Source organism: Sturnira hondurensis, unplaced genomic scaffold, assembly GCF_014824575.4.
Source record: "Sturnira hondurensis isolate 20B ecotype Veracruz unplaced genomic scaffold, ASM1482457v3 Scaffold0006413, whole genome shotgun sequence".
In the NCBI taxonomy this organism is placed as follows: Eukaryota; Metazoa; Chordata; class Mammalia; order Chiroptera; family Phyllostomidae; genus Sturnira; species Sturnira hondurensis.
The window spans coordinates 40,230,875-40,244,402 of NW_028079044.1; positions in this window are offsets into that span (position 1 = coordinate 40,230,875).

Sequence of the window (13,528 nt, forward strand, 5' to 3'; positions counted from 1 at the left end):
AAGGATGAGAGAGACGAGGCAAGAAAAATTAATATTTATGGTTACTTAATAGATGTTTTTTAGAAATTCAGAACCAATGATTTCAAAGACTGCCTTCTGTTTAAGTTACAGAAAATAAGTGGAAAATCTCAAGGGGGGTTCGGTAGGGCTATGCCCAAGCTACTCAAATGCTAGGCAAATAGACACGGCAAGTTGCTATCATCTAGTATATTTTCTGACTTTTCTTGGAATTGGTGTTCTCACCCAGAGCAGAGGAGTATAAGAAATCTACATAATAGTCCATGATTTTTGATCTACTGAGATAGGCTCAGTAATGGCTCCCAAAAGGTGCCTATATCATAATCCCCAGAACCTGTGATTATATTACTTTTTTTGATAAAAAAAAACTTTGGACATATTTTTAAGTTAAGGATCTTGAGATGGGGAGGTTATTTTGGAATTGTAGCATAGGCTCAATATAATCAAAATGGTCCTTATAAAAAGGAAGCAGGAAGAGTAAAGGGGAAAGGTGGTATGAGAACAGAAACAGAGATGGAAATGAGCCAAGGAATACCAGAAGCTTCTGGGAGCTGGAAGAGGCAAGGAGTGCATTCTTCTTAGAGCTCTTAGAACCAACTTGCCCAGCTGACACCTTAATTGTGACCCCATTACACTCCTTTCAAACTTCTGGCCTCCGGAACTGGAAGAGAGCAAATTTGTGCTGTTTTAAACTCTGAGTTCATGGTAACTCGTTACAGCAGCAATAGGAAACTGGTACACCAGAGGAAAAAAAACCTTTACTGAAAGTCAATGCACCTGTCTTCTAGTTCCAGCTTTGTCACCCAATTAGTTATGTGGCCTTGGGTAAATCATGTCATTTCTCTGTGTTGGGGTTTTCTCAGAAATACAATGGGCAAGGTGGGAGGTGGAGAGATCAAAGCAGAGCTTAAAAACGGGTGAGCTAACATTTCGATTTGGCCTGGCAGGTGTGTTTTTCTGCAAAGTGTTTAATATCATGGACTAGTCAAAAAAAAAGTATTGGGATATTTTGTATTTAAAAACCAGCATCATTTGGAAATGTGAAAGGCCTGGCAAAACTGAGCTAGCTATATCCCTCATGGCGGCCGTCAGGCTAGCACTGCGTCTCAACACTGCCCCTCTGGTGGCGGGGCGTACTTCCTAGTTTGCCACAGTCCCCGCCTATGCAGTCTCACAAAATTCTGCTAGGTGTTCTGACCCGATGATTCCAATTTCTGGGAGTTCATGCTTACCACCTCTGGACGGGATGATTAATATCAACAGTCAGAGATGGTAAGAAAATGCAGCTCGTATGGAGATACTCGGTGGTGGTAGGCACAGTTCCAAAATGACCCCCAGATTTTCCTCTACAGGTCTCAGGACTGTGGCTGGGTTGAGATATCAAGCCTATGATTGGCAGCAAAGGGGATTTTTAGATGTATTTAGAGATCACTAATCAGTGGACTTTGAGTTGGTCGAAAGAAAAATCATCCCAATGAGCCCCGTCTAATCACATGACTCTTTTATAACCAGAGTTTTTCTCTAGATGGCAGCAGAAGGGAAAGTGAAAAGAATTGGAGCAGAAAAAAAGACGTGATGTGCTGCTGTTGGCTTTGAAGATGGAGAGGAGCACATGCAGGGGGCAGAGACCAGCCCTGAGGAGCTGCAAGTGCCCCCAGCTGAGAGTCAGCAGAGGACAGGCACCTCAGTCCTACAGCTGCAAGGAGCTGGATTCTGCCAACACAACCTGAATGACCTTGAAAATGGGTCCTTTCCCACCACCTCCAGATAAAAACCCATCGCAGCTAAGATGTTCATTTCTGCCTTATGAGACCCTCGGCAGAGAACCCAGTTCTGCTCCCCTGGGTTTCCAATCTGCAGAACTTGAGCTAACAAGTGAGTGGAGTTTTAAACTAAAATTTTAGTGATAAAGTTAAATTTTAGCTAAATTTTTGATGATAAGTTATGGCAGCCATAGAAAACTAACTTATTTTAGAAGTCCCACTAGTATAAGATAAATTGACTTGATTTATCCTGTGGCTCAAATGGAGAAGGACTCTGCCACGTGGAGAGTTATACCTCTCCCGAAAGGCCTCTCCAAGTGAAATCTCTTACCTAAAGAATTTACCATATTCTAGGATTTGAATTCTCAAATATATGGGCTCATAAACATATTTTCCTTCAAATACCCTAATAGATCTCAGGGAAGACTCACATTAACTAAGCTCATGATACTGATGTATAAAACCAAATGTCATGCAACGATTCAAGTGACCCATGTAGCACCCAAGACAGCTAAAATGCAAATGTTGGCAAGGCCACCGCAGGCATTTGGAAAATGGAATTATAACTCTGCTTACAAACAATACTTTGATAAATGTTCTCACAGTTTAAGCTTTGGGTACATTATTATAAATTCCTTGAACTGAAGTTCCTGGGACAATGTATAAGTACATGTTTAAGGCTTTTAATGCATACGGCACATTTCTTTCTGGAAAGATGGTACCCAGTACAATTCCACATGCAGCATATACAAGTGCTTCTTTTCCCAAACCTTTATCAATGTGTGATAATTTTTGAGCATTAGCCAACCCAAAATGTAAATAACTATATTTCTTTGTTTTAACTGATAATTTTTAAACTATTGAGAATCACTATTTCAGATTCTATTGGTAACTTGCCTTTTTTTGAAATGTTTGTTCATGTTCTTTGTGCAATTTTCTATTGATTTTTTCACACATTTTATGTTAGTTTATTGGAGTCTCTCACATGTTAAAATATTAACAGTCACATATTTTGCAAATATTATTATAGTTTGTTCTTTTCTTCTTTGGTTCATTCTGCTTTCTAAATGAGAGAATGTTTCCTTATTTTTATAAAGGTAAATTTTTATCAAATCTTAGGAAATGTTGTTCCAAGTTCTTATTACCTATTTCCCTCCCAAATTTGATGGATTTACTCTAAATGTTTAATCCATCTGGAACTCATTTTGCCATGTGGTATTAGGTGTTTTCCAAATTGTTAGCCAGTTGCACCAACACCATTTAAAGAATAAGTCAAGAACATCTTAAGGTCTAATTATAGAATTCATGCAAAAAGAGTGAATAACATTTGAGTATTTTCCCCTCATAGTGTCTCTTTCATTCTCATGTACCCAATATCCTCAAATATTCTCTCTCACCTACTAAAAACTGCTCCCAAGGAAAAGTCTTATACACTCATTTTCAGTACTGTCTCCAAGTGCTGAACACCCTCTGTAGGTCAGGCTCTAAGCTGGACGTCTGAGGATCCAGGACTGAATCAGCCACAGACCCCCTCTCCAGGAAGTACACATAGTGTAATAGTGAGGCGCAACTAGAGCAGCAAGAGAGTTCAGCTGCAATAATAATATCACTGTTTACAACAGTTTATTGAGCACTTATCACATGCCTCTCACTGAACTCGGTATTTCACACTCATCTCATTTCACCCCCAGGACAATGTAGGCAGAAACTACTTTAAGTCTCCGTTTACAAGTGATGGAAGGAGCCCATGTTGCAAATGTTGGGACTGACCATGACGGTGCCATTTTCATCCAAGCCAGCAGTCCTACAGAAAGTATGAAACAGAGCCACACAAAGAAACTTGTTGGAGTAAATAGAGTGAGAGAGGAGATCTGTAGGTCATCACCACTGATAAACTTTAGCTTTGCATGACCTGCAGAAGTTAGATGCTGGACAACTATGCAGCACTCAGTGGGGCAGCCATTTTGCTCCAGAGGTCAGGAGCCACTACAACTTCCATGTGTTGTGTCTGACTATTGCTCATCCTGTTGGCATAAAGCAGCAGCAAGGTCTACGGGTTCTCCTTCAGCTACTTTGGGTTTAGCGTCAGTAGGTGTGTAACTGCATGGCACCAGCTCCTTCTATTTCACTAGCTTTGTCATTGTTGGAGGCAGTGTGGGACTAAGGTATGTTCCAATTGGTCCTCATTCTGCCCTACTTCATGTCTGGCTTCTTGACCACCAGGACCACAAGCCTACAATGACTCCAGGCCCATGCTTCCACGTCTTTGACAGTACCTGGAACCACACAAAGTTGAATTCCCATCATCAATCTCTTATTCCATATCAATCACAGTGATTCTCTTTCTCTGCTGGAACACTAACTGATACAATAGGATTTAATGTTAAATAACAAATACAGACTAGTCATAGTCTCTGGGAAGGAAGGAGAGTGGATTGGCTGTAGTCCACCAAGATCTTCGGTGTCATTTATGTAATAAATTACACATTTTTAAAAATGTATTTGGTACAGTAAATTATAAAACATTTTGTTTTATAAAATTGTATATTTTGTAATAAGATATAAAATTGTAAATTCATTAAGCTGGTTGCTGAGTACACAATGATCGAATGAACAAATATGTGACATTGGCCAAGTTATTTAACCTCTTTTTTAAAATTGCTCCATCTGTACAATCATAGGATTAAATTATATTCATGTACCTTTCATGTCTAAAATTCTTGAACTCCATGGGTACAATCTGCTGATTCATAACATATCAGGAAATAAAATGCCTGCTTTCAAATATTTGAAGGTCATCATGGAAGAGGGCGGTCTGCTACAGCCTATGTTGGTTTTGAGAGTAATGAGTTACATTCAACATGAAAAATAATTTCCCAGCAGTTAAAATTGCCCACCAAAGGAAGAGATGAACTCAGAAGCAATGTGTTCTCTCTTTTTGGAATAATCCAGGCAAAAACAGATGATTTTTTTATCGTGGGGCCACCAAAGAACTCACCATCTCGGGAGAGTGCTCAGGCCCTCTAACGTCTCCCTGAACTTGAAATTGCTATGCTTTTTGTATAAATATTTTCCATTTACACTATTAGCTTAAACAGTTATAAAAGAATAATCTAGGTCCAATTTTATTTCAGTTATAACCAATATAGCATTACAGTTTGTAATAGTTGATCAAGACATAAGAAATTTCTCGATTGTTAATTTGAACATGTAGCCAGGAATAAATAGCACACAGTATGTGTAATGAAACCGTGAAAGAGTTTTATTGGACTAATTCTTAGATCTCTTACATGGGAATGAAAAAAATAAGAAATGTAAATGAGTATGATGTCAGACTGATGAAGCAAGTCTCTAGAGATCCTTGGAAGTTAAACTAAATTTTAAAATTTCTCATGATTGAATTATAAAATAAATGAAGACCAGCAGAGTTAAATATGTGGTTGGTGAGAGCAGGAAAAGAAAGTTCTTTGGATATCCATGATAGGGAGTGAGCAAGTTCAGGTTCACCTCCAGGACAAGCAGGAATTTTCTTCCAGATTTTTGTCTTTCAGCATTTACTCGGTTCCGTCACTGGAAGTACAAAGGCTAAGAAAAAACATTAATTGCTTAAAAGCTTATGCTTTCAAGGGAGGAGCAGACATATACAATTGAATGCTAATAATAATAATAATAATAAATGCAGTAATAACTCAAACTAATTGAGCACTAACCAGGTGCCAGATACTTCTCTAAGCACTTTATATATATTAACTCATTTCATTCTCACGCCAGCCCCATGAGGGAGGAACTTTTATAATGCTTATTTCATAGATCCTGTCAGTGAGGCACAGATGGGTTAAGTAGCTTACTCAGGTCACACGGGCTACAAGTGGCAGGGCCTGGATTCAAACCCAAGCAACTCTAAATGCAGAGTCTATGCTCCTGACAATACGCTTTGCTGCTCCTCTCAATGTGATGGTGTTTCAGGGCTAAGAAGCCTAGAGATTGCTACTTCAAAGATCTTTACAAGTAATCTTATTGCTGTTTTAACAATCTGTTGTTTAAACACTCTGAAAATAGAGATTTCCAGTACATAGTAAGAAGACAACACAGATATTTTATACAATTTAGCACAGATTAAGGCGTTGACAGGTATATATCTGAAAGTTCAGGCCCCAAGAAACTTACCAATGTCAAAATTCAGGTGCATAACCCATTTCAATTTTATGTTGCAAATACTTACTGAATGACAAAATAGACCAAGTATTGCTTAGGGGAGCAACAAAAATAACAGAATTTCTTTTTTCAAATTTTTGTTTATTTATTTTTAGAGAGAGGGGAGGGGAAGGAGAAAGAGAGGGAGAGAAGCATCAATGTGTGGTTACCTCTCACATGGCCCCCACTGGGAACCTGGCCTGCAACCCATACATGTGCCCTGACTGGGAATCGAACCAGCGATCCTTTGGTTCACAACCCCAGCTCAATCCACTGAGCCACACCAGCCAGGGCAATGACAGAATTTCTTGCCCTTAGGAAGTTTATAATCTAATAGGTAAGATGAGCCAAGTACATGAAAAATTATAGTGTAGAGCAGGTTGTGATAAATGCCATCAATGGAGTGCAAAGTACTAGAGAATTCCAGAGGAAATAAGTTTTCCTTCAGCAGAAATATCAGGGAAGTCTTCCTTGAAGAGGTGACATCTTGAAGTCTTGAGTGCTAGCTAGGGCCTTGATAGGTGAGAACAAATAGAAGGTTAAAGGCATCCTGGCAATGGAAACAGTGGAGTAAAAAACAGAGTAGAACGCAAGACATATACTTAGTAATGAATCAGTCATGCAAATCATTTGGAGAAAGTTGAAGACATGGATAAAAAAGTGGGTTGGACTACTGTGGAGTGATTACCAGGAAGATAACTCTGAATTTTCATGATAAAAGTCTCATTTACTGGAGTCAGGTCGTATTTAAGCCTATGCTAGTCTATCATTTTCCTACCATTTTTATTTAGCCTCCTTTCCTTCCTTCCTTCCTTCCTTCCTTCCTTCCTTCCTTCCTTCCTTCCTTCCTTCCAAGAATGTAGAGCAGCTAGCTAACAAAGCCATAAATACCACAATTGAAATCTTGTACAGTGTTATCTATTTTTTTCTGCAAAACATACATAAAAAACCTTCCTGGGCAAAGCTAAGAACAAAACTCTAAAAGTGTATTATGCATGGTGGGTAAGATATTAAAATATTTATATAATCAAAAATAGGTTGCCACCTTAGAATTTGGTCATTTGCTTAATACATCATTAGTGGGGACTACAACTACACATACACTGTGTAAGAAGGTCTAAAATTCTGAGCTAAGTCAAAATATATGCCCTCTAGGTGCTCACAAAGCATGGGGTAAATACACAGAAGTGAGTTATCAAAGTGTCAAAATAAGAAAGACTCGCTGTTTGGGTGACCTGTGAATACAAGAGCAATTTGCTAGGTGGACGCAGGGAGATGGGCTTCTTTGCAAAGATAACAACATGTACAGAAACACAGGAAGGAAGACCTAGCTCATTTGAAGAAGAGTAAGAAGCAACTGGGGCACAGGATGCTGGAAGGGAAGTGGCAAAAATGTGACTGTGAGGGGAAAATGAAGCCAGCATGCCAAAGGCCGGGAGAGCAGGCAAAGAAAAGATAGTGAGTTTTGTCCTGGAGGCCAATGAAAGCCAGTGGAAGAAAGGACAGACTGACTTAGTTCAGTTTTTAAGTAGTTAACTGTGCTGGCAACATGGAAGACAGACTAAACTAGGGGGAAATTCCAGTGGTACAAAGTCCAGTGAGGAGGTTGTTGACATAGTCTAGTACACTGATTTTTTAACCAGTGTTCTGCAAGAGGCACCCTGGCGTGGTGCAGGGATTTTTAAAACATGCGGCGCCTGACTATTTCGTGGGTGACACCTCTTTGCCCTTAGGTTGTCAAATTTTAAAAAATGACAAATTGCCAACACAACAATAGCTGTTCAGTGTGAATGAATCCAAATTATACCTATGGGTTTTTTCTTTCCTTTGTCAGATTGGCAAAAAAATATGCATTTCTTTTGGTGCACTGCAGAATTTTAGTAATTAGTTTATGTGTGCCATGAGATGAGAAAAGGGTGAACATCGTTGGTCTAGACCATGGATAACAAGCTCTAGGATCTTTAAATGCAAATCAACGAACACTTATTTTAAAATAGTAAACACTCAATAGAGTGTTAAGAAAATAAAGGGGGGGATTGGGATTAATCCATGGGCATCAGTGGGGACTCAGGTAAGCATGTTGGAATGAGAGAACAGGGACATTTTTTGAGTTTTCCAGAGTGGGAGGATGGCCACCAGTAAGTACCACTTCACAGAGTTTTTTCCCACTTTACATTCAGGTTTCACTTATCTAGGTTTTCTTTTTCTCTCTGAAAATTCAATGCTCTTGTTACCCTTATGGTCTTTCTTGCCCTACAATGTAGGGGTTGTTGTAATAAGGTAAGTAAAAGATGAAAAAGAAGAATGAGACTAAGTAATAAGACTACAGATATAAAGAAAAGGACAGAGCCCAGTAATTTAAAAATGGGAACTGTGAAAATTAGAGGAAACAATTTAGTGTGCTTTCAAGATTTCTAAGGTGGTTGAGTGTGTTGCTGGTAGTCATTTCATCTAAGTAAAAATTAATACAGAAGCAACTTTGGAGTGGGAAGAAAAATATTATTTCAACTGAGGTCAGAGCGACCTTGAGATAATTGTGCGGCACCATGGTACCTAGGAGACAGAAATATAAATAGCTAGATATAAATTAGACTCACTTGCTTGGATCAAATCAATGAAGGAGAGTCTAAGAGGGAGTGAGATAAAAATTCTAAGAAATACAACCATTATCAAAATTGCTGCAAAAAGTTATATCTGTAAAGATGAACAAGTACATGGGGAGGCAGAAAAAATAGGAATAAAAAAGCCAAGGAGGAGAAGTTTCAAGAAAGAAGGGGAAGCCAACAGTGCCCGGCACTTTGAAGCATCCATCAGTAAAAACTAAGGAGGTTTGCTGGGTTTTAGCAGTTCCCCGTTTTCCTCTGGCTTTCTACGAACCCCTGCTGGGGAGCAGTGGCATGAGGATCCCTTGGGCCCAGGAGAAAACGCAGTAACCGATTGTAACCTCAAGTAGAGATGATTCACTCTTTCAAGAATTGTGGTTAAGAAAGGAGGTAAGGAGAAAACCGGAATAGCTAGACCGAGGCAGAAGATTCAGTTCACAAGAGAATAACAGAAACACTGCTCGGAAGTCAAAACGATTTTGCCCTTTTATTCCTTGAAGCTGTTTCTGAAGTGTTTTTTTTTTTTAATTGTGCTTAGGAGTTTCCTAAGTGAACATTTCTGTAAAATTTCCATGACACCCAACAATCATCATTTCAATTAATATAAATTAATATAAAATGTCTTCTCACTGATTTCCACATCACCGTATTTACTAGGATCCTGGAAATTGTGTTTATTTGTACTTAGTCAACATACTTTGAATTTATTTATTTATATGAAATTTTTTGTTCAGAATGTGGTTAAATTAAAGATCCAGAAACCAACAGTAATAACCAAAACCAACATTTTGGGGCATTTGCACTATGCCAGACACGGTTCTGGGTTTATCTTATTTGCCTTTCTCTCTCCTCCCAAGAATACATGAGGTAGGGCTGGTTTTTTATCTGCGTTTCACAGGGGCCCACAGGGACACTCCCTTCCCCAAACCACACACTTAATAAGTGGCAGATCTGGTTCCATCCCAGCAGCAACTGAGCCCACACCTCCCACCACTAAGCCATTTCGCCTCTTCATCATAAATTGTACCTATCATTATAAAGAAGTGACATCTCTGGTAATAGCCTCTTGTCACCCCACTTCTGTCTTCACTAACTGTAAGGAGCTTATTTCTGCCTCCCAACTTCAACGTAAATAACAAAAAGAATAGCTAAGTCATTCATGCCATTATACCAGTATTCAGACCCATTCGAACGTGGATATGTTTATCCCTCTGTTTAAGAAGGTTCCTTAGCTACTTCAGCTCATTGTCCAGCTGGGAACTGAGGATGGATCCAACTGGCATGAGAACGCCGCGGCCACCAAGCAAGCCACTGGGCAGGGCGTGTAACGGGGAGATTTTAAAATGGTTTCTGATTGTCAAAGTAAGGACTGCAGTCCAGAGGGAAGCACAATTTATTTCGCGTGAAAACCATCATGAGATCTGTACAAAAACACTGTGAAGAATGAAACTCTGCCTTCGAATTTGGGATCCAAATGTTGGATCCGAATTTGGAACACCTCAATAAGAAAGATAAAATAAAGGGGAGCTGTTTCTCTCCGCTCCCATGACATGGGCAGGCCGCTGTTTGCAGCCTGAGTGCGTGCATATTTTTTCCATTTCCTTTTTATGAGCCACACAGTTAGCAACACACAATAACATAAAGCTTAAAACTAAATGAAGAAACCTGAAGCCAAAAGTCTCCAGTGGAACTGGAACAATGCACAGAAAAACTGATGTGTGGATATTATGACACTCGAGGGATTCTGTGGATTTCTGAGCGCCCCGTAATTCTCCATGTACAGCGTGTTAAACAGGGCATTTCCATCATCATCCCTTCATGGGCCAGTCCGAGTGACTCTGCAGCCTGACCTCGAACTAGCATTGAACAAGATTTACTCTAAATGGACGTTAGCTCCTTCTCACTGAGTGTTTAGAAATTAGTAAGTTAAGAAATTTTCATACTGCTAATCCAAAGAATAACATATCTGCTTGGCATGCCTTCTTAGTTGGCCTTTTTGGAGACACATCTAACTGTACTAATTGGGAAAAAAAGGAATAATACTTGTTTTTTTGTTTGTTTGTTTTTTTGAGTAATACTTGTTAAGAGCCTTTAGGAATCTTAAAATACACTAGAAGTTTGACATATGTTCAGTATTCCCCACTGTGTCTTACCCTGGAAGATGCTATAATTGCCAGTTTTCAAACAAACAAAACAATAGCAAACAAGCTCAAAGTTAAATAACTAACCCAATTTCACTGAGCTAGCAAGCAGCAGAGCTGAGATTGGAACTCAGTGCTGTTGGATTCCAAAATTGCTTCCATTTCAAATGTTCCTCTGTGTGTAATCAAAACCATGATCTTTCAAACTTTGGATATAATAGAGATGTAGAAAAGAAATAATAGATATTAAATAGCAGAAAGTTGGACTCAGCTTTAAAATAAGCTGGTTAATAACAGATTTCTGTAATGTTTTTATTTTGTATTAAAAGTAAAATGAGTCATAGAAAAGAACTAATTTGTATATAAAAATATAATTTACCCAGAAATAGTCCACAAGAATCAAAGCATAATAATGAAGAGCCACTAATTTTCCAAAATACTATATTGTCTTAGAGTTCTTCTTATACTGGAAAAAATGAACCTGTGCATACTTACTAGCATAGCATCCACTGATTAGTCTAGTAATGAAATTCCCAGGTAAAATATTAAAAGAATAATTCTATTCCTGTGAATGCATATTTAAAATAAGGTGGACAAATCTCATTCTCAATGAAAATTGTCTTGTCAGTTAAGACTGGATATTGCAAGTAATAAAACACCAACTTAAACTTGTTCAAACAATAAATGGAATGTGGTAGCTCACATGGTAGAAAAGACCAGAAATACAACTAGGTTCCAGTAGGACTGCATGCAGGGTCTCAAAAACATCCTATCACCCAGAACTTCATCCTAAAATATCACTGCATTCTGTTCTCCACCTGATCCTCAGCTTCCCCTTGAAGGCCCTTTCTTTGGAGCTATCTTTGGAACAGCCGTGGTTTCCACAGATTCAGACCTCATGACCTCACCTCACACTCTTTTGGAGAGAAGTGTTGATGTCCTCTCACAGTTTCCACCAGGGAGAGAAAAAGTCCCCAAAGCACTGAACATTTCATCAGCTCTGGTTGGACACCCTGACCCGCCGTGATCAGGGGGATGCAATGTGGTGTTGACAGAAGTGTCCAGGGTTGCTACCCTGTAAGTGAAGTAGACATCCCACTCAAAACACCTGGACTCGGAATCGGGATGGGCGAGCTTCTCAAGAGAAAACTCAAGATACAGTTGACATGGGACAAGGGTGTTCCGTGTTTTCCAAATTACAAACGCCCAATATAAATTGAGAGATTTCTGGGCAAGACAATGATGCAAACACAGGCAATCTCATAGGCTAAAATAATGTCCATAACAACAATCAAATTAGTAATTACATTCAGTAATAGGTGTCAAGTCAAAAGCTGAACACTGTACATGTTTTACTTAATTAAAATCTTACAATGACCTGTCAAGTAAGTGTTGTTATTAGGCTTACATTTTACAGATGAGGAAATTGGGATCCAAAATACTACTTAAGTAATTTTTCCAATATTGAAAAGGACAAAAGCTTGAATCATCTCTGTAAACTACAGAAGAGTGCCATCTAGAGGACAGAAAACTGGAAGGAAGTTGCTAGACACACACAGATAAAGCCAGGTTTATTCAACAAATACTGATGGAGCCCTTACTACGGTGTAGGCATTGGGATGGGCACTAGAGGCACTGTGCTAGGTGCTGAGTTAAATAAAGCTAACCTGTGCCTGTAGCCTGGAAGCAGTATGTCCAATCTGGACTTTTCAAGATCCCTCACGCACACTAAAACCCTCGTACCTCAGGGCCTTGACACATGCTGTCCTTTCCACTTCCTCTCTGCCCTTAACCTTACTCACTGCACCTACCTCCTCCTCCTTACTATGCATGGTCCATCATTGTCATCGTCTAATGCCTGAACTCTTTGCACCTCTGTCAGTGTGAAGATGAGTACCACCATAAATTCAAGGTCTTTAATCCCAGCAGAGCTCTCAGTTCTACCGAGGACCATATCAAGTCTCTCCACTCAGTTTTTCTGCAAATTCAAACCTTTTCCAGTCTCCTCAAATCTTTGACCTTCCCACTTCCCTTACTCTCAGCAATCGACCTCATCTATTGTACTTCTTCATGAGAAAATAAAAACCCTCAGGCAGAAACTTTTACAGGTATACCTCTAGCCCTGACCCTAGCCTGATCCAATACAGTAGGTCCTCAGAATCTTCTTTTTTACCATGAAACTTCTCCCTGACTTGTAAATATACAGCATTTATTTTGTAAGCGCTGCTGAATCTTTTTCTCTTTTTTTCATCTCCACCGCCAGATTCTGGTCCAGTCCATCATCATCTCTTATCTAAACAACTGCTGTGACCTTGTAAGTAGCCTGCCTACATACCCTCTTTCCCCATCCAGTCAACTCCCAAGTCAGATTATTTGTCTATCATTTAACTCCAGTACTTTGAAATTTTTCATGGCTTCCCTTTGTTCAAAAGTAAACAGCTCCAGTGGAGACTGCACAGACACACGTTATCTAGGGTCTAACTCTGTGGACAGTCTCACTTCACAATGGTCTCTCCATTGCTCATTGCCCTTTAGCAGACCCTAGAACCCATCAGGTCTTCTCTGCTTGGAGCCTTCATTCATTCTGCTAGCTCTTCCCAACACACCCATCTACTCTTTCAACTCTTTCAAGTTCTGCCATGCCCAGACGAGTTGTCCTTCAGCTGCAAAGGACTTTCTCATGCACAAAGGTTCTTCGGCAAATGTACAACTTACCTGTTCCTGTAGAAAACAAAGAAATGAATCAAAGTAAAGAAAGCAAAAAAAGGGAAGTCAAAGCATAGAAGAATTGGAAGTCATTATTGAAGTT